Below are 13596 nucleotides of genomic sequence, written 5' to 3'. Positions count from 1 at the left end.
CCACTCTACCTGAACACACTTGTCAACTCAGACAAATAAGCAAGAGCTTCATGTTATTAAACTAAGAAAATGCATGAGTCTGATAGAGGTGGGATTCGAACCCACGCCTCCAAAGAGACTGGTGCCTTAAACCAGCGCCTTAGACCAATCAGCCACTCTACCTGAACACACTCGTCAACTAAGACAAATAAGCAAGAGCTTCATGTTATTAAACAAACAAAATGCATGAGTCTGATAGAGGTGGGATTCGAACCCACGCCTCCGAAGAGACTGGTGCCTAAAACCAGCGCCTTAGACCACTCGGCCACTCTACCTGAAAACATAAGTAAACTCAGTCTATTCAGCAAAATCTTCATTTTACAATTCTTAAAAACACAACAGACTGATAGGGGTGAGATTCGAATCCACGCCTCCGAAGAGACTGATACCTGAAACCAGCACCTTAGACCACACGGCCACTCTACCTGAACACACACGTCAGCTCAGACAGATGAGCAAGAGCCTCATGTTATTAAACTATGAAAATGCATGAATCTGATAGAGGTGGGATTCTAACCCACGCCTCCGAAGAGACTGGTACCTGAAACCAGCGCCTTAGACCACTCGGCCACTCTACCTGAAATCAAAAGTAAACTCAGTCTATTAAGCAAAATCTTCACTTTAAAATTCTTAAAAACACAACAGACTGATAGAGGTGAGATTCGAAACCACGCCTCCGAAGAGACTGGTACCTGAAACCAGCACCTTAGACCACACGGCCACTCTTCCTGAACACAACCGTCAGCTCAGACAAATGAGCAAGAGCCTCATGTTATTAAACTATGAAAATGCATGAATCTGATAGAGGTGGGATTCGAACCCACGCCTCCGAAGAGACTGGAACCTGAATCCAGCGCCTTAGACCACTCGGCCACCCTACCTGAACACACTTGTCAACTCAGACAAATAAGCAAGAGCTTCATGTTATTAAACTAAGAAAATGCATGAGTCTGATAGAGGTGGGATTCGAACCCACGCCTCCGAAGAGACTGGTGCCTTAAACCAGCGCCTTAGACCACACGGCCACTCTACCTGAACACAAACGTCAGCTCAGACAAATGAGCAAGAGCTTCATGTTATTAAACTATGAAAATGCGTGAATCTGAAAGAGGAGGGATTCGAACCTACGCCTCCGAAGAGACTGGTACCTGAATCCAGCGCCTTAAACCACTCGGCCACTCTACCTCAACACACTTGTCAACTCAGACAAAAAAGCAAGAGCTTCATGTTATTAAACTAAGAAAACGCATGAGTCTGATAGAGGTGGGATTCGAACCCACGCCTCCAAAGAGACTGGTGCCTTAAACCAGCGCCTTAGACCAATCAGCCACTCTACCTGAACACACTCGTCAACTAAGACAAATAAGCAAGAGCTTCATGTTATTAAACAAACAAAATGCATGAGTCTGATAGAGGTGGGATTCGAACCCACGACTCCGAAGAGACTGGTGCCTAAAACCAGCGCCTTAGACCACACGGCCACTCTTCCTGAACACAACCGTCAGCTCAGACAAATGAGCAAGAGCTTCATGTTACTAAACTATGAAAATGCATGAATCTGATAGAGGTGGGATTCGAACCCACGCCTCCGAAGAGACTGGTGCCTTAAACCAGCGCCTTAGACCACACGGCCACTCTACCTGAACACAAACGTCAGCTCAGACAAATGAGCAAGAGCTTCATGTTATTAAACTATGAAAATGCGTGAATCTGATAGAGGAGGGATTCGAACCTACGCCTCCGAAGAGACTGGTACCTGAATCCAGCGCCTTAAACCACTCGGCCACTCTACCTGAACACACTTGTCAACTCAGACAAATAAGCAAGAGCTTCATGTTATTAAACTAAGAAAATGCATGAGTCTGATAGAGGTGGGATTCGAACCCACGCCTCCAAAGAGACTGGTGCCTTAAACCAGCGCCTTAGACCAATCAGCCACTCTACCTGAACACACTCGTCAACTAAGACAAATAAGCAAGAGCTTCATGTTATTAAACAAACAAAATGCATGAGTCTGATAGAGGTGGGATTCGAACCCACGCCTCCGAAGAGACTGGTGCCTAAAACCAGCGCCTTAGACCACTCGGCCACTCTACCTGAAAACATAAGTAAACTCAGTCTATTCAGCAAAATCTTCATTTTACAATTCTTAAAAACACAACAGACTGATAGGGGTGAGATTCGAATCCACGCCTCCGAAGAGACTGATACCTGAAACCAGCACCTTAGACCACACGGCCACTCTACCTGAACACACACGTCAGCTCAGACAGATGAGCAAGAGCCTCATGTTATTAAACTATGAAAATGCATGAATCTGATAGAGGTGGGATTCTAACCCACGCCTCCGAAGAGACTGGTACCTGAAACCAGCGCCTTAGACCACTCGGCCACTCTATCTGAAATCAAAAGTAAACTCAGTCTATTAAGCAAAATCTTCACTTTAAAATTCTTAAAAACACAACAGACTGATAGAGGTGAGATTCGAAACCACGCCTCCGAAGAGACTGGTACCTGAAACCAGCACATTAGACCACACGGCCACTCTTCCTGAACACAACCGTCAGCTCAGACAAATGAGCAAGAGCTTCATGTTACTAAACTATGAAAATGCATGAAGCTGATAGAGGTGGGATTCGAACCCACGCCTCCGAAGAGACTGGAACCTGAATCCAGCGCCTTAGACCACTCGGCCACTCTACCTGAACACACTTGTCAACTCAGACAAATAAGCAAGAGCTTCATGTTATTAAACTAAGAAAATGCATGAGTCTGATAGAGGTGGGATTCGAACCCACGCCTCCGAAGAGACTGGTGCCTTAAACCAGCGCCTTAGACCACACGGCCACTCTACCTGAACACAAACGTCAGCTCAGACAAATGAGCAAGAGCTTCATGTTATTAAACTATGAAAATGCGTGAATCTGATAGAGGAAGGATTCGAACCTACGCCTCCGAAGAGACTGGTACCTGAATCCAGCGCCTTAAACCACTCGGCCACTCTACCTGAACACACTTGTCAACTCAGACAAATAAGCAAGAGCTTCATGTTATTAAACTAAGAAAATGCATGAGTCTGATAGAGGTGGGATTCGAACCCACGCCTCCAAAGAGACTGGTGCCTTAAACCAGCGCCTTAGACCACTCGGCCACTCTACCTGAAAACATAAGTAAACTCAGTCTATTCAGCAAAATCTTCATTTTACAATTCTTAAAAACAAAACAGACTGATAGGGGTGAGATTCGAACCCACGCCTCCGAAGAGACAGGTACCTGAAACCAGCACCTTAGACCACACGGCCACTCTACCTGAACACACACGTCAGCTCAGACAAATGAGCAAGAGCCTCATGTTATTAAACTATGAAAATGCATGAATCTGATAGAGGTGGGATTCTTACCCACGCCTCCGAAGAGACTGGTACCTGAAACCAGCGCCTTAGACCACTCGGCCACTCTACCTGAAAACAAAAGTAAACTCAGTCTATTAAGCAAAATCTTCACTTTATAATTCTTAAAAACACAACAGACTGATAGAGGTGGGATTCGAACCCACGCCTCCGAAGAGACTGGTACCTGAATCCAGCGCCTTAGACCACTCGGCCACTCTACCTGAACACACTTGTCAACTCAGACAAATAAGCAAGAGCTTCATGTTATTAAACTAAGAAAATGCATGAGTCTGATACAGGTGGGATTCGAACCCACGCCTCCGAAGAGACTGGTGCCTTAAACCAGCGCCTTAGACCACACGGCCACTCTACCTGAACACAAACGTAAGCTCAGACAAATGAGCAAGAGCTTCATGTTATTAAACTATGAAAATGCGTGAATCTGATAGAGGTGGGATTCGAACCTACGCCTCCGAAGAGACTGGTACCTGAATCCAGCGCCTTAGACCACTCGGCCACTCTACCCGAACATACTTGTCAACTCAGACAAATAAGCAAGAGCTTCATGTTATTAAACTAAGAAAATGCATGAGTCTGATAGAGTTGGGATTCGAACCCACCCTCCGAAGAGACTGGTGCCTAAAACCAGCGCCTTAGACCAGGGGTGAGATTCGAAAACACGCCTTCGAAAAGACTGTTACCTGAAACCAGCACCTTAGACCACACGGCCACTCTACCTGAACACACACGTCAGCTCAGACAAATGATTAAGAGCTTCATGTTATTAAACTATGAAAATGCATGTATCTGATAGAGGTGGGATTCGAACCCACGCCTCCGAAGAGACTTGTACCTGAATCCAGCGCCTTAGACCACTCGGCCACTCTACCTGAACACACTTGTCAACTCAGACAAATAAGCAAGAGCTTCATGTTATTAAACTAAGAAAATGCATGAGTCTGATAGAGGTGGGATTCGAACCCACGCCTCCGAAGAGACTGGTGCCTTAAACCAGCGCCTTAGACCAATCGGCCACTCTACCTGAACACACACGTCAACTAAGACAAATAAGCAAGAGCTTCATGTTATTAAACTAACAAAATGCATGAGTCTGATAGAGGTGGGATTCGACTCCACGCCTCCGAAGAGACCGGGGCCTAAAACCAGCGCCTTAGACCACTCGGCCACTCTACCTGAAAACATAAGTAAACTCAGTCTATTCAGCAAAATCTTCATTTTACAATTCTTAAAAACACAACAGACTGATAGGGGTGAGATTCGAAACCACGCCTCCGAAGAGACTGGTACCTGAAACCAGCACCTTAGACCACACGGCCACTCTACCTGAACACACACGTCAGCTCAGACAAATGAGCAAGAGCCTCATGTTATTAAACTATGAAAATGCATGAATCTGATAGAGGTGGGATTCTAACCCACGCCTCCGAAGAGACTGGTACCTGAAACCAGCGCCTTAGACCACTCGGCCACTCTACCTGAAAAAAAAAGTAAACTCAGTCTATTAAGCAAAATCTTCACTTTAAAATTCTTAAAAACACAACAGACTGATAGAGGTGAGATTCGAAACCACGCCTCCGAAGAGACTGGTACCTGAAACCAGCACCTTAGACCACACGGCCACTCTACCTGAACACAAACGTCAGCTCAGACAAATGAGCAAGAGCTTCATGTTATTAAACTATGAAAATGCATGAATCTGATAGAGGTGGGTATCGAACCCACGCCTCCGAAGAGACCGGTACCTGAATCCAGCGCCTTAGACCACTCGGCCACTCTACCTGAACACACTTGTCAACTCAGACAAATAAGCGAAGAGCTTCATGTTATTAAACTAAGAAAATGCATGAGTCTGATAGACGTGGGATTCGAACCCACGCCTCCGAAGAGACTGGTGCCTTAAACCAGCGCCTTAGACCAATCGGCCACTCTACCTGAACACACACGTCAACTAAGACAAATAAGCAAGAGCTTCATGTTATTAAACTAACAAAATGCATCAGTCTGATAGAGGAGGGATTCGAGCCCACGCTTCCGAAGAGACTGGTGCCTAAAACCAGCGCCTTAGGCCACTCGGCCACTCTATCAGAAAACAAGAGTAAACTCAGTCTATTCAGCAAAATCTTCATTTTACAATTCTTAAAAACACAACAGACTGATAGGGGTGAGATTCGTACCCACGCCTCCGAAGAGACTGTTGCCTTAAACCATTGCCTTGGACCACTCGGCCACTCTACCTGAACACACACCTCACCTTAGACAAATAAGCAAGAGCTTCATGTTATTAGACTAACAAAATGCATGAGTCTGATAGAGGTGGGATTCGAACCCACGCCTTCGAAGAGACTGTTGCCTAAAACCAGCGCCTTAGACCACTCGGCCACTCTACCTGAACACACACGTCAACTCAGACAAATAAGTAAGAGCTTCATGTTATTAAACTAAGAAAACGCATGAGTCTGATAGAGGTGGGATTCGAACCCACGCCTCCGAAGAGACTGGTGCCTAAAACCAGCGCCTTAGACCACTCGGCCACTCTACCTGAACACACACGTTACTCAGACAAATAAGCAAGAGCTTCATGTTATTAAACTAAGAAGATGCATGAGTCTGATAGAGGCGGGATTCGAACCCATGCCTCCGAATAGACTGGTGCCTAAAACCAGCGCTTTAGACCACTCGGCCACTCTACCTGAATACACTTGTCACCTAAGACAAATAAAAAAAGAGCTTCATGTTATTAGACTAACAAAATGCATGAGTCTGATTGAGGTGGGATTCGAACCCACGCCTCCGAAGAGACTGGTGCCTAAAACAAGCGCCTTAGACCACTCGGCCACTCTACCTGAACACACACGTCAACTCAGACAAATAAGCTAGAGCTTCATGTTATTAAACTAAGAAAATGCATGAGTCTGATAGAGGTGGGATTCGAACCCACGCCTCCGAAGAGACTGGTGCCTTAAACCAGCGCCTTAGACCACACGGCCACTCTACCTGAACACAAACGTCAGCTCAGACAAATGAGCAAGAGCTTCATGTTATTAAACTATGAAAATGCATGAATGTGATAGAGGTGGGATTCGAACCTACGCCTCCGAAGAGACTGGTACCTGAATCCAGCGCCTTAGACCACTCGGCCACTCTACCTGAACACACTTGTCAACTCAGACAAATAAGCAAGAGCTTCATGTTATTAAACTAAGAAAATGCATGAGTCTGATAGAGTTGGGATTCGAACCCACGCCTCCGAAGAGACTGGTGCCTAAAACCAGCGCCTTAGACCACTCGGCCACACTACCTGAAAACATAAGTAAACTCAGTCTATTAAGCAAACTCTTCACTTTAAAATTCTTAAAAACACAACAGACTGATAGAGGTGAGATTCGAAACCACGCCTCCGAAGAGACTGGTACCTGAAACCAGCACCTTAGACCACACGGCCACTCTACCTGAACACAAACGTCAACTCAGACAAATAAGCAAGAGCTTCATGTTATTAAACTAAGAAAATGCATGAGTCTGATAGAGGTGGGATTCGAACCCACGCCTCCGAAGAGACTGGTGCCTTAAACCAGCGCCTTAGACCACACGGCCACTCTACCTGAACACAAACGTCAGCTCAGACAAATGAGCAAGAGCTTCATGTTATTAAACTATGAAAATGCGTGAATGTGATAGAGGTGGGATTCGAACCTACGCCTCCGAAGAGACTGGTACCTGAATCCAGCGCCTTAGACCACTCGGCCACTCTACCTGAACACACTTGTCAACTCAGACAAATAAGCAAGAGCTTCATGTTATTAAACTAAGAAAATGCATGAGTCTGATAGAGTTGGGATGCGAACCCACGCCTCCGAAGAGACTGGTGCCTAAAACCAGCGCCTTAGACCACTCGGCCACACTATCTGGAAACATAAGTAAACTCAGTCTATTCAGCAAAATCTTCATTTTACAATTCTTAAAAACACAACAGACTGATAGGGGTGAGATTCGAACCCACGCCTCCGAAGAGACTGGTACCTGAAACCATCGCCTTAGACCACTCGGCCACTCTACCTGAACACACTTGTCAACTCAGACAAATAAGCAACAGCTTCATGTTATTAAACTAAGAAAATGCATGAGTCTGATAGAGGTGGGATTCGAACCCACGCCTCCGAAGAGACTGGTGCCTTAAACCAGCGCCTTAGACCACTCGGCCACTCTACCTGAACACACACGTCAACTAAGACAAATAAGCAAGAGCTTCATGTTATTAAACTAAGAAAATGCATGAGTCTGATAGAGGTGGGATTCGAACCCACGCCTCCGAAGAGACTGGTGCCTTAAACCAGCACCTTAGACCACACGGCCACTCTACCAGAACACAAGCGTCAGCTCAGACAAATGAGCAAGAGCTTCATGTTATTAAACTATGAAAATGCGTGAATCTGATAGAGGAGGGATTCGAACCTACGCCTCCGAAGAGACTGGTACCTGAATCCAGCGCCTTAGACCACTCGGCCACTCTACCTGAACACACTTGTCAACTCAGACAAATAAGCAAGAGCTTCATGTTATTAAACTAAGAAAATTCATGAGTCTGATAGAGGTGGGATTCGAACCCACGCCTCCAAAGAGACTGGTGCCTTAAACCAGCGCCTTAGACCAATCGGCCACTCTACCTGAACACCCTCGCCAACTAAGACAAATAAGCAAGAGCTTCATGTTATTAAACTAACAAAATGCAAGAGTCTGATAGAGGTGGGATTCGAACCCACGCCTCCGAAGAGACTGGTGCCTTAAACCAGTGCCTTGGACCACTCGGCCACTCTACCTGAATACACTTGTCACCTAAGACAAATAAAAAAAGAGCTTCATGTTATTAGACTAACAAAATGCATGAGTCTGATTGAGGTGGGATTCGAACCCACGCCTCCGAAGAGACTGGTGCCTAAAACAAGCGCCTTAGATCACTCGGCCACTCTACCTGAACACACACGTCAACTCAGACAAATAATCAAGAGCTTCATGTTATTAAACTAAGAAAATGCATGAGTCTGATAGAGGTGGGATTCGAACCCACGCCTCCGAAGAGACTGATGCCTTAAACCAGCGCCTTAGACCACACGGCCACTCGACCTGAACTCAAACGTCAGCTCAGACAAATGAGCAAGAGCTTCATGTTATTAAACTATGAAAATGCGTGAATCTGATAGAGGAGTGATTCGAACCTACGCCTCCGAAGAGACTGGTACCTGAATCCAGCGCCTTAAACCACTCGGCCACTCTACCTGAACACACTTGTCAACTCAGACAAATAAGCAAGAGCTTCATGTTATTAAACTAAGAAAATGCATGAGTCTGATAGAGGTGGGATTCGAACCCACGCCTCCAAAGAGACTGGTGCCTTAAACCAGCGCCTTAGACCACTCGGCCACTCTACCTGAACAAACACGTTACTCAGACAAATAAGCAAGAGCTTCATGTTATTAAACTAAGAAAATGCATGAGTCTGATAGAGGTGGGATTCGAACCCATGCCTCCGAATAGACTGGTGCCTAAAACCAGCGCCTTAGACCAATCGGCCACTCTACCTGAACACACTCGCCAACTAAGACAAATAAGCAAGAGCTTCATGTTATTAAACTAACAAAATGCATGAGTCTGATAGAGGTGGGATTCGAACCCACGCCTCCGAAGAGACTGGTGCCTAAAACCAGCGCCTTAGACCACTCGGCCACTCTACCTGAACAAACACGTTACTCAGACAAATAAGCAAGAGCTTCATGTTATTAAACTAAGAAAATGCATGAGTCTGATAGAGGTGGGATTCGAACCCATGCCTCCGAATAGACTGGTGCCTAAAACCAGCGCCTTAGACCACTCGGCCACTCTACCTGAAAACAAGTGTAAACTCAGTCTATTCAGCAAAATCTTCATTTTACAATTCTTAAAAACACAACAGACTGATAGGGGTGAGATTCGAACCCACGCCTCCGAAGAGACTGGTACCTGAAACCAGCACCTTAGACCACACGGCCACTCTACCTGAACACACACGTCAGCTCAGACAAATGAGCAAGAGCCTCATGTTATTAAACTATGAAAATGCATGAATCTGATAGAGGTGGGATTCTAACCCACGCCTCCGAAGAGACTGGTACCTGAAACCAGCGCCTTAGACCACTCGGCCACTCTACCTGAAAACAAAAGTAAACTCAGTCTATTAAGCAAAATCTTCACTTTAAAATTCTTAAAAACACAACAGACTGATAGAGGTGAGATTCGAAACCACGCCTCCGAAGAGACTGGTACCTGAAACCAGCACCTTCGACCACACGGCCACTCTACCTGAACACAAACGTCAGCTCAGACAATTGAGCAAGAGCTTCATGTTACTAAACTATGAAAATGCATGAATCTGATAGAGGTGGGATTCGAACCCACGCCTCCGAAGAGACTGGTACCTGAATCCAGCGCCTTAGACCACTCGGCCACTCTACCTGAACGCACTCGTCAACTCAGACAAATAAGCAAGAGCTTCATGTTATTAAACTAAGAAAATGCATGAGTCTGATAGAGGTGGGATTCGAACCCACGCCTCCGAAGAGACTGGTGCCTTAAACCAGCGCCTTAGACCAATCGGCCACTCTACCTGACCACACACGTCAACTAAGACAAATAAGCAAGAGCTGAATGTTATTAAACTAACAAAATGCATGATTCTGATAGAGGTGGGATTCGACCCCACGCCTCCGAAGAGACCGGTGCCTAAAACCAGCGCCTTAGACCACTCGGCAACTCTACCTGAAAACATAAGTAAACTCAGTCTATTCAGCAAAACTTTCATTTTACAATTCTTAAAAACACAACAGACTGATAGGGGTGAGATTCGAACCCACGCATCCGAAGAGACTGGTACCTGAAACCAGCGCCTTAGAACACTCGGCCACTCTACCTGAAAACAAAAGTAAACTCAGTCTATTAAGCAAAATCTTCACTTTAAAATTCTTAAAAACACAACAGACTGATAGAGGTGAGATTCGAAACCACGCCTCCGAAGAGACTGGTACCTGAAACCAGCACCTTAGACCACACGGCCACTCTACCTGAACACAAACGTCAGCTCAGACAAATGAGCAAGAGCTTCATGTTATTAAACTATGAAAATGCATGAATCTGATAGAGGTGGGATTCGAACCCACGCCTCCGAAGAGACTGGTGCCTTAAACCAGCGCCTTAGACCACACGGCCACTCTACCTGAACACAAACGTCAGCTCAGACAAATGAGCAAGAGCTTCATGTTATTAAACTATGAAAATGCGTGAATCTGATAGAGGTAGGATTCGAACCTACGCCTCCGAAGAGACTGGTACCTGAATCCAGCGCCTTAGACCACTCGGCCACTCTTCCTGAATACACTTGTCAACTCAGACAAATAAGCAAGAGCTTCATGTTATTAAACTAAGAAAACGCATGAGTCTGATAGAGGTGGGATTCGAACCCACGCCTCCGAACAGACTGGTGCCTTAAACCAGCGCCTTAGACCAATCAGCCACTCTACCTGAACACACTCGTCAACTAAGACAAATAAGCAAGAGCTTCATGTTATTAAACAAACAAAATGCATGAGTCTGATAGAGGTGGGATTCGAACCCACGCCTCCGAAGAGACTGGTGCCTAAAACCAGCGCCTCAGACCACTCGGCCACTCTACCTGAAAACATAAGTAAACTCAGTCTATTCAGCAAAATCTTCATTTTACAATTCTTAAAAACACAACAGACTGATAGGGGTGAGATTCGAATCCACGCCTCCGAAGAGACCAGTGCCTAAAACCAGCGCCTTAGACCACTCGGCCACTCTACCTGAAATCATAAGTAAACTCAGTCTATTCAGCAAAATCTTCATTTAAAATTCTTAAAAACACAACAGACTGATAGGGGTGAGATTCGAAACCACGCCTCCGAAGAGACTGATACCTGAAACCAGCACCTTAGACCACACGGCCACTCTACCTGAACACACACGTCAGCTCAGACAGATGAGCAAGAGCCTCATGTTATTAAACTATGAAAATGCATGAATCTGATAGAGGTGGGATTCGAACCCACGCCTCCGAAGAGACTGGTGCTTTAAACCAGCGCCTTAGACCACACGGCCACTCTACCTGAACACAAACGTCAGCTCAGACAAATGAGCAAGAGCTTCATGTTATTAAAATATGAAAATGCGTGAATCTGATAGAGGTAGGATTCGAACCTACGCCTCCGAAGAGACTGGTACCTGAATCCAGCGCCTTAGACCACTCGGCCACTCTTCCTGAATACACTTGTCAACTCAGACAAATAAGCAAGAGCTTCATGTTATTAAACTAAGAAAATGCATGAGTCTGATAGAGGTGGGATTCGAACCCACGCCTCCGAACAGACTGGTGCCTTAAACCAGCGCCTTAGACCAATCAGCCACTCTACCTGAACACACTCGTCAACTAAGACAAATAAGCAAGAGCTTCATGTTATTAAACAAACAAAATGCATGAGTCTGATAGAGGTGGGATTCGAACCCACGCCTCCGAAGAGACTGGTGCCTAAAACCAGCGCCTCAGACCACTCGGCCACTCTACCTGAAAACATAAGTAAACTCAGTCTATTCAGCAAAATCTTCATTTAAAATTCTTAAAAACACAACAGACTGATAGGGGTGAGATTCGAAACCACGCCTCCGAAGAGACTGATACCTGAAACCAGCACCTTAGACCACACGGCCACTCTACCTGAACACACACGTCAGCTCAGACAGATGAGCAAGAGCCTCATGTTATTAAACTATGAAAATGCATGAATCTGATAGAGGTGGGATTCTAACCCACGCCTCCGAAGAGACTGGTACCTGAAACCAGCGCCTTAGACCACTCGGCCACTCTACCTGAAAACAAAAGTAAACTCAGTCTATTAAGCAAAATCTTCACTTTAAAATTCTTAAAAACACAACAGACTGATAGGGGTGAGATTCGAAACCACGCCTCCGAAGAGACTGATACCTGAAACCAGCACCTTAGACCACACGGCCACTCTACCTGAACACACACGTCAGCTCAGACAGATGAGCAAGAGCCTCATGTTATTAAACTATGAAAATGCATGAATCTGATAGAGGTGGGATTCTAACCCACGCCTCCGAAGAGACTGGTACCTGAAACCAGCGCCTTAGACCACTCGGCCACTCTACCTGAAAACAAAAGTAAACTCAGTCTATTAAGCAAAATCTTCACTTTAAAATTCTTAAAAACACAACAGACTGATAGGGGTGAGATTCGAAACCAAGCCTCCGAAGAGACTGATACCTGAAACCAGCACCTTAGACCACACGGCCACTCTACCTGAACACACACGTCAGCTCAGACAGATGAGCAAGAGCCTCATGTTATTAAACTATGAAAATGCATGAATCTGATAGAGGTGGGATTCTAACCCACGCCTCCGACGAGACTGGTACCTGAAACCAGCGCCTTAGACCACTCGGCCACTCTACCTGAAAACAAAAGTAAACTCAGTCTATTAAGCAAAATCTTCACTTTAAAATTCTTAAAAACACAACAGACTGATAGAGGTGGGATTCGAACCCACGCCTCCGAAGAGACTGGAACCTGCATCCAGCGCCTTAGACCACTCGGCCACCCTACCTGAACACACTTGTCAACTCAGACAAATAAGCAAGAGCTTCATGTTATTAAACTAAGAAAATGCATGAGTCTGATAGAGGTGGGATTCGAACCCACGCCTCCGAAGAGACTGGTGCCTTAAACCAGCGCCTTAGACCACACGGCCACTCTACCTGAACACAAACGTCAGCTCAGACAAATGAGCAAGAGCTTCATGTTATTAAACTATGAAAATGCGTGAATCTGATAGAGGAGGGATTCGAACCTACGCCTCCGAAGAGACTGGTACCTGAATCCAGCGCCTTAAACCACTCGGCCACTCTACCTGAACACACTTGTCAACTAAGACAAATAAGCAAGAGCTTTATGTTATTAAACTAAGAAAATGCATGAGTCTGATAGAGGTGGGATTCGAACACACGCCTCCGAAGAGACTGGTGCCTAAAACCAGCGCCTTAGACCACTCGGCCACTCTACCTGAAAACATAAGTAAACTCA

The 13596-nt window shown here is 45.7% G+C and overlaps 56 non-coding genes across 56 annotated transcripts; all 56 read right to left on the bottom strand.

Annotated features, from left to right (window-relative positions):
- Positions 1-80: 80 nt before the first annotated feature.
- On the bottom strand, positions 81-162 carry TRNAL-AAG (transfer RNA leucine (anticodon AAG)). The gene has a single exon. It is a non-coding gene; the product is annotated as a tRNA-Leu (tRNA).
- A 70-nt stretch (positions 163-232) lies between these two features.
- Positions 233-314, bottom strand: TRNAL-UAG (transfer RNA leucine (anticodon UAG)). Its single transcript has one exon. It is a non-coding gene; the product is annotated as a tRNA-Leu (tRNA).
- Positions 315-535: 221 nt separating this feature from the next.
- Positions 536-617, bottom strand: TRNAL-CAG (transfer RNA leucine (anticodon CAG)). Its single transcript has one exon. It is a non-coding gene; the product is annotated as a tRNA-Leu (tRNA).
- A 221-nt stretch (positions 618-838) lies between these two features.
- TRNAL-CAG (transfer RNA leucine (anticodon CAG)) lies at positions 839-920 on the bottom strand. Its single transcript has one exon. It is a non-coding gene; the product is annotated as a tRNA-Leu (tRNA).
- Positions 921-990: 70 nt separating this feature from the next.
- On the bottom strand, positions 991-1072 carry TRNAL-AAG (transfer RNA leucine (anticodon AAG)). Its single transcript has one exon. It is a non-coding gene; the product is annotated as a tRNA-Leu (tRNA).
- Positions 1073-1294: 222 nt separating this feature from the next.
- TRNAL-AAG (transfer RNA leucine (anticodon AAG)) lies at positions 1295-1376 on the bottom strand. The gene has a single exon. It is a non-coding gene; the product is annotated as a tRNA-Leu (tRNA).
- Positions 1377-1598: 222 nt separating this feature from the next.
- TRNAL-AAG (transfer RNA leucine (anticodon AAG)) lies at positions 1599-1680 on the bottom strand. The gene has a single exon. It is a non-coding gene; the product is annotated as a tRNA-Leu (tRNA).
- A 222-nt stretch (positions 1681-1902) lies between these two features.
- Positions 1903-1984, bottom strand: TRNAL-AAG (transfer RNA leucine (anticodon AAG)). Its single transcript has one exon. It is a non-coding gene; the product is annotated as a tRNA-Leu (tRNA).
- A 70-nt stretch (positions 1985-2054) lies between these two features.
- TRNAL-UAG (transfer RNA leucine (anticodon UAG)) lies at positions 2055-2136 on the bottom strand. The gene has a single exon. It is a non-coding gene; the product is annotated as a tRNA-Leu (tRNA).
- Positions 2137-2357: 221 nt separating this feature from the next.
- On the bottom strand, positions 2358-2439 carry TRNAL-CAG (transfer RNA leucine (anticodon CAG)). The gene has a single exon. It is a non-coding gene; the product is annotated as a tRNA-Leu (tRNA).
- Positions 2440-2660: 221 nt separating this feature from the next.
- On the bottom strand, positions 2661-2742 carry TRNAL-CAG (transfer RNA leucine (anticodon CAG)). The gene has a single exon. It is a non-coding gene; the product is annotated as a tRNA-Leu (tRNA).
- A 70-nt stretch (positions 2743-2812) lies between these two features.
- TRNAL-AAG (transfer RNA leucine (anticodon AAG)) lies at positions 2813-2894 on the bottom strand. Its single transcript has one exon. It is a non-coding gene; the product is annotated as a tRNA-Leu (tRNA).
- A 70-nt stretch (positions 2895-2964) lies between these two features.
- Positions 2965-3046, bottom strand: TRNAL-CAG (transfer RNA leucine (anticodon CAG)). Its single transcript has one exon. It is a non-coding gene; the product is annotated as a tRNA-Leu (tRNA).
- Positions 3047-3116: 70 nt separating this feature from the next.
- TRNAL-AAG (transfer RNA leucine (anticodon AAG)) lies at positions 3117-3198 on the bottom strand. Its single transcript has one exon. It is a non-coding gene; the product is annotated as a tRNA-Leu (tRNA).
- Positions 3199-3419: 221 nt separating this feature from the next.
- Positions 3420-3501, bottom strand: TRNAL-CAG (transfer RNA leucine (anticodon CAG)). The gene has a single exon. It is a non-coding gene; the product is annotated as a tRNA-Leu (tRNA).
- A 69-nt stretch (positions 3502-3570) lies between these two features.
- TRNAL-CAG (transfer RNA leucine (anticodon CAG)) lies at positions 3571-3652 on the bottom strand. Its single transcript has one exon. It is a non-coding gene; the product is annotated as a tRNA-Leu (tRNA).
- A 70-nt stretch (positions 3653-3722) lies between these two features.
- TRNAL-AAG (transfer RNA leucine (anticodon AAG)) lies at positions 3723-3804 on the bottom strand. The gene has a single exon. It is a non-coding gene; the product is annotated as a tRNA-Leu (tRNA).
- Positions 3805-3874: 70 nt separating this feature from the next.
- TRNAL-CAG (transfer RNA leucine (anticodon CAG)) lies at positions 3875-3956 on the bottom strand. Its single transcript has one exon. It is a non-coding gene; the product is annotated as a tRNA-Leu (tRNA).
- A 283-nt stretch (positions 3957-4239) lies between these two features.
- On the bottom strand, positions 4240-4321 carry TRNAL-CAG (transfer RNA leucine (anticodon CAG)). Its single transcript is given in 2 exon segments — positions 4240-4274; positions 4284-4321. It is a non-coding gene; the product is annotated as a tRNA-Leu (tRNA).
- Positions 4322-4391: 70 nt separating this feature from the next.
- Positions 4392-4473, bottom strand: TRNAL-AAG (transfer RNA leucine (anticodon AAG)). The gene has a single exon. It is a non-coding gene; the product is annotated as a tRNA-Leu (tRNA).
- A 373-nt stretch (positions 4474-4846) lies between these two features.
- TRNAL-CAG (transfer RNA leucine (anticodon CAG)) lies at positions 4847-4928 on the bottom strand. The gene has a single exon. It is a non-coding gene; the product is annotated as a tRNA-Leu (tRNA).
- A 221-nt stretch (positions 4929-5149) lies between these two features.
- Positions 5150-5231, bottom strand: TRNAL-CAG (transfer RNA leucine (anticodon CAG)). Its single transcript is given in 2 exon segments — positions 5150-5184; positions 5194-5231. It is a non-coding gene; the product is annotated as a tRNA-Leu (tRNA).
- Positions 5232-5302: 71 nt separating this feature from the next.
- TRNAL-AAG (transfer RNA leucine (anticodon AAG)) lies at positions 5303-5384 on the bottom strand. Its single transcript has one exon. It is a non-coding gene; the product is annotated as a tRNA-Leu (tRNA).
- Positions 5385-5757: 373 nt separating this feature from the next.
- Positions 5758-5839, bottom strand: TRNAL-UAG (transfer RNA leucine (anticodon UAG)). The gene has a single exon. It is a non-coding gene; the product is annotated as a tRNA-Leu (tRNA).
- A 70-nt stretch (positions 5840-5909) lies between these two features.
- On the bottom strand, positions 5910-5991 carry TRNAL-UAG (transfer RNA leucine (anticodon UAG)). The gene has a single exon. It is a non-coding gene; the product is annotated as a tRNA-Leu (tRNA).
- A 222-nt stretch (positions 5992-6213) lies between these two features.
- Positions 6214-6295, bottom strand: TRNAL-UAG (transfer RNA leucine (anticodon UAG)). Its single transcript has one exon. It is a non-coding gene; the product is annotated as a tRNA-Leu (tRNA).
- Positions 6296-6365: 70 nt separating this feature from the next.
- On the bottom strand, positions 6366-6447 carry TRNAL-AAG (transfer RNA leucine (anticodon AAG)). The gene has a single exon. It is a non-coding gene; the product is annotated as a tRNA-Leu (tRNA).
- A 70-nt stretch (positions 6448-6517) lies between these two features.
- TRNAL-CAG (transfer RNA leucine (anticodon CAG)) lies at positions 6518-6599 on the bottom strand. The gene has a single exon. It is a non-coding gene; the product is annotated as a tRNA-Leu (tRNA).
- Positions 6600-6669: 70 nt separating this feature from the next.
- Positions 6670-6751, bottom strand: TRNAL-UAG (transfer RNA leucine (anticodon UAG)). Its single transcript has one exon. It is a non-coding gene; the product is annotated as a tRNA-Leu (tRNA).
- Positions 6752-6972: 221 nt separating this feature from the next.
- TRNAL-AAG (transfer RNA leucine (anticodon AAG)) lies at positions 6973-7054 on the bottom strand. Its single transcript has one exon. It is a non-coding gene; the product is annotated as a tRNA-Leu (tRNA).
- Positions 7055-7124: 70 nt separating this feature from the next.
- On the bottom strand, positions 7125-7206 carry TRNAL-CAG (transfer RNA leucine (anticodon CAG)). Its single transcript has one exon. It is a non-coding gene; the product is annotated as a tRNA-Leu (tRNA).
- Positions 7207-7427: 221 nt separating this feature from the next.
- Positions 7428-7509, bottom strand: TRNAL-CAG (transfer RNA leucine (anticodon CAG)). Its single transcript has one exon. It is a non-coding gene; the product is annotated as a tRNA-Leu (tRNA).
- Positions 7510-7579: 70 nt separating this feature from the next.
- Positions 7580-7661, bottom strand: TRNAL-AAG (transfer RNA leucine (anticodon AAG)). The gene has a single exon. It is a non-coding gene; the product is annotated as a tRNA-Leu (tRNA).
- Positions 7662-7731: 70 nt separating this feature from the next.
- On the bottom strand, positions 7732-7813 carry TRNAL-AAG (transfer RNA leucine (anticodon AAG)). The gene has a single exon. It is a non-coding gene; the product is annotated as a tRNA-Leu (tRNA).
- A 222-nt stretch (positions 7814-8035) lies between these two features.
- Positions 8036-8117, bottom strand: TRNAL-AAG (transfer RNA leucine (anticodon AAG)). The gene has a single exon. It is a non-coding gene; the product is annotated as a tRNA-Leu (tRNA).
- A 70-nt stretch (positions 8118-8187) lies between these two features.
- Positions 8188-8269, bottom strand: TRNAL-AAG (transfer RNA leucine (anticodon AAG)). The gene has a single exon. It is a non-coding gene; the product is annotated as a tRNA-Leu (tRNA).
- A 527-nt stretch (positions 8270-8796) lies between these two features.
- TRNAL-AAG (transfer RNA leucine (anticodon AAG)) lies at positions 8797-8878 on the bottom strand. The gene has a single exon. It is a non-coding gene; the product is annotated as a tRNA-Leu (tRNA).
- Positions 8879-9099: 221 nt separating this feature from the next.
- Positions 9100-9181, bottom strand: TRNAL-UAG (transfer RNA leucine (anticodon UAG)). Its single transcript has one exon. It is a non-coding gene; the product is annotated as a tRNA-Leu (tRNA).
- Positions 9182-9250: 69 nt separating this feature from the next.
- Positions 9251-9332, bottom strand: TRNAL-UAG (transfer RNA leucine (anticodon UAG)). Its single transcript has one exon. It is a non-coding gene; the product is annotated as a tRNA-Leu (tRNA).
- A 221-nt stretch (positions 9333-9553) lies between these two features.
- TRNAL-CAG (transfer RNA leucine (anticodon CAG)) lies at positions 9554-9635 on the bottom strand. The gene has a single exon. It is a non-coding gene; the product is annotated as a tRNA-Leu (tRNA).
- A 221-nt stretch (positions 9636-9856) lies between these two features.
- TRNAL-CAG (transfer RNA leucine (anticodon CAG)) lies at positions 9857-9938 on the bottom strand. Its single transcript has one exon. It is a non-coding gene; the product is annotated as a tRNA-Leu (tRNA).
- Positions 9939-10008: 70 nt separating this feature from the next.
- On the bottom strand, positions 10009-10090 carry TRNAL-AAG (transfer RNA leucine (anticodon AAG)). Its single transcript has one exon. It is a non-coding gene; the product is annotated as a tRNA-Leu (tRNA).
- A 524-nt stretch (positions 10091-10614) lies between these two features.
- Positions 10615-10696, bottom strand: TRNAL-AAG (transfer RNA leucine (anticodon AAG)). Its single transcript has one exon. It is a non-coding gene; the product is annotated as a tRNA-Leu (tRNA).
- A 70-nt stretch (positions 10697-10766) lies between these two features.
- TRNAL-CAG (transfer RNA leucine (anticodon CAG)) lies at positions 10767-10848 on the bottom strand. Its single transcript has one exon. It is a non-coding gene; the product is annotated as a tRNA-Leu (tRNA).
- Positions 10849-10918: 70 nt separating this feature from the next.
- On the bottom strand, positions 10919-11000 carry TRNAL-AAG (transfer RNA leucine (anticodon AAG)). Its single transcript has one exon. It is a non-coding gene; the product is annotated as a tRNA-Leu (tRNA).
- A 70-nt stretch (positions 11001-11070) lies between these two features.
- On the bottom strand, positions 11071-11152 carry TRNAL-UAG (transfer RNA leucine (anticodon UAG)). The gene has a single exon. It is a non-coding gene; the product is annotated as a tRNA-Leu (tRNA).
- Positions 11153-11523: 371 nt separating this feature from the next.
- TRNAF-AAA (transfer RNA phenylalanine (anticodon AAA)) lies at positions 11524-11605 on the bottom strand. The gene has a single exon. It is a non-coding gene; the product is annotated as a tRNA-Phe (tRNA).
- A 70-nt stretch (positions 11606-11675) lies between these two features.
- Positions 11676-11757, bottom strand: TRNAL-CAG (transfer RNA leucine (anticodon CAG)). The gene has a single exon. It is a non-coding gene; the product is annotated as a tRNA-Leu (tRNA).
- A 70-nt stretch (positions 11758-11827) lies between these two features.
- Positions 11828-11909, bottom strand: TRNAL-AAG (transfer RNA leucine (anticodon AAG)). The gene has a single exon. It is a non-coding gene; the product is annotated as a tRNA-Leu (tRNA).
- A 70-nt stretch (positions 11910-11979) lies between these two features.
- On the bottom strand, positions 11980-12061 carry TRNAL-UAG (transfer RNA leucine (anticodon UAG)). The gene has a single exon. It is a non-coding gene; the product is annotated as a tRNA-Leu (tRNA).
- Positions 12062-12281: 220 nt separating this feature from the next.
- On the bottom strand, positions 12282-12363 carry TRNAL-CAG (transfer RNA leucine (anticodon CAG)). The gene has a single exon. It is a non-coding gene; the product is annotated as a tRNA-Leu (tRNA).
- Positions 12364-12584: 221 nt separating this feature from the next.
- Positions 12585-12666, bottom strand: TRNAL-CAG (transfer RNA leucine (anticodon CAG)). The gene has a single exon. It is a non-coding gene; the product is annotated as a tRNA-Leu (tRNA).
- Positions 12667-12887: 221 nt separating this feature from the next.
- On the bottom strand, positions 12888-12969 carry TRNAL-CAG (transfer RNA leucine (anticodon CAG)). The gene has a single exon. It is a non-coding gene; the product is annotated as a tRNA-Leu (tRNA).
- A 69-nt stretch (positions 12970-13038) lies between these two features.
- On the bottom strand, positions 13039-13120 carry TRNAL-CAG (transfer RNA leucine (anticodon CAG)). Its single transcript has one exon. It is a non-coding gene; the product is annotated as a tRNA-Leu (tRNA).
- Positions 13121-13190: 70 nt separating this feature from the next.
- Positions 13191-13272, bottom strand: TRNAL-AAG (transfer RNA leucine (anticodon AAG)). The gene has a single exon. It is a non-coding gene; the product is annotated as a tRNA-Leu (tRNA).
- Positions 13273-13494: 222 nt separating this feature from the next.
- TRNAL-UAG (transfer RNA leucine (anticodon UAG)) lies at positions 13495-13576 on the bottom strand. The gene has a single exon. It is a non-coding gene; the product is annotated as a tRNA-Leu (tRNA).
- Between the last annotated feature and the right edge of the window lie 20 nt (positions 13577-13596).

Source organism: Phalangium opilio, unplaced genomic scaffold (genome assembly GCF_054372755.1).
Source record: "Phalangium opilio isolate 3A_F unplaced genomic scaffold, DU_Popi_V2 ptg000031l_1, whole genome shotgun sequence".
Classification (NCBI taxonomy): Eukaryota; Metazoa; Arthropoda; class Arachnida; order Opiliones; family Phalangiidae; genus Phalangium; species Phalangium opilio.
The sequence above is the reverse complement of the archived record's forward strand: the minus strand, read 5'-3'. Positions and strand labels throughout refer to the sequence as shown.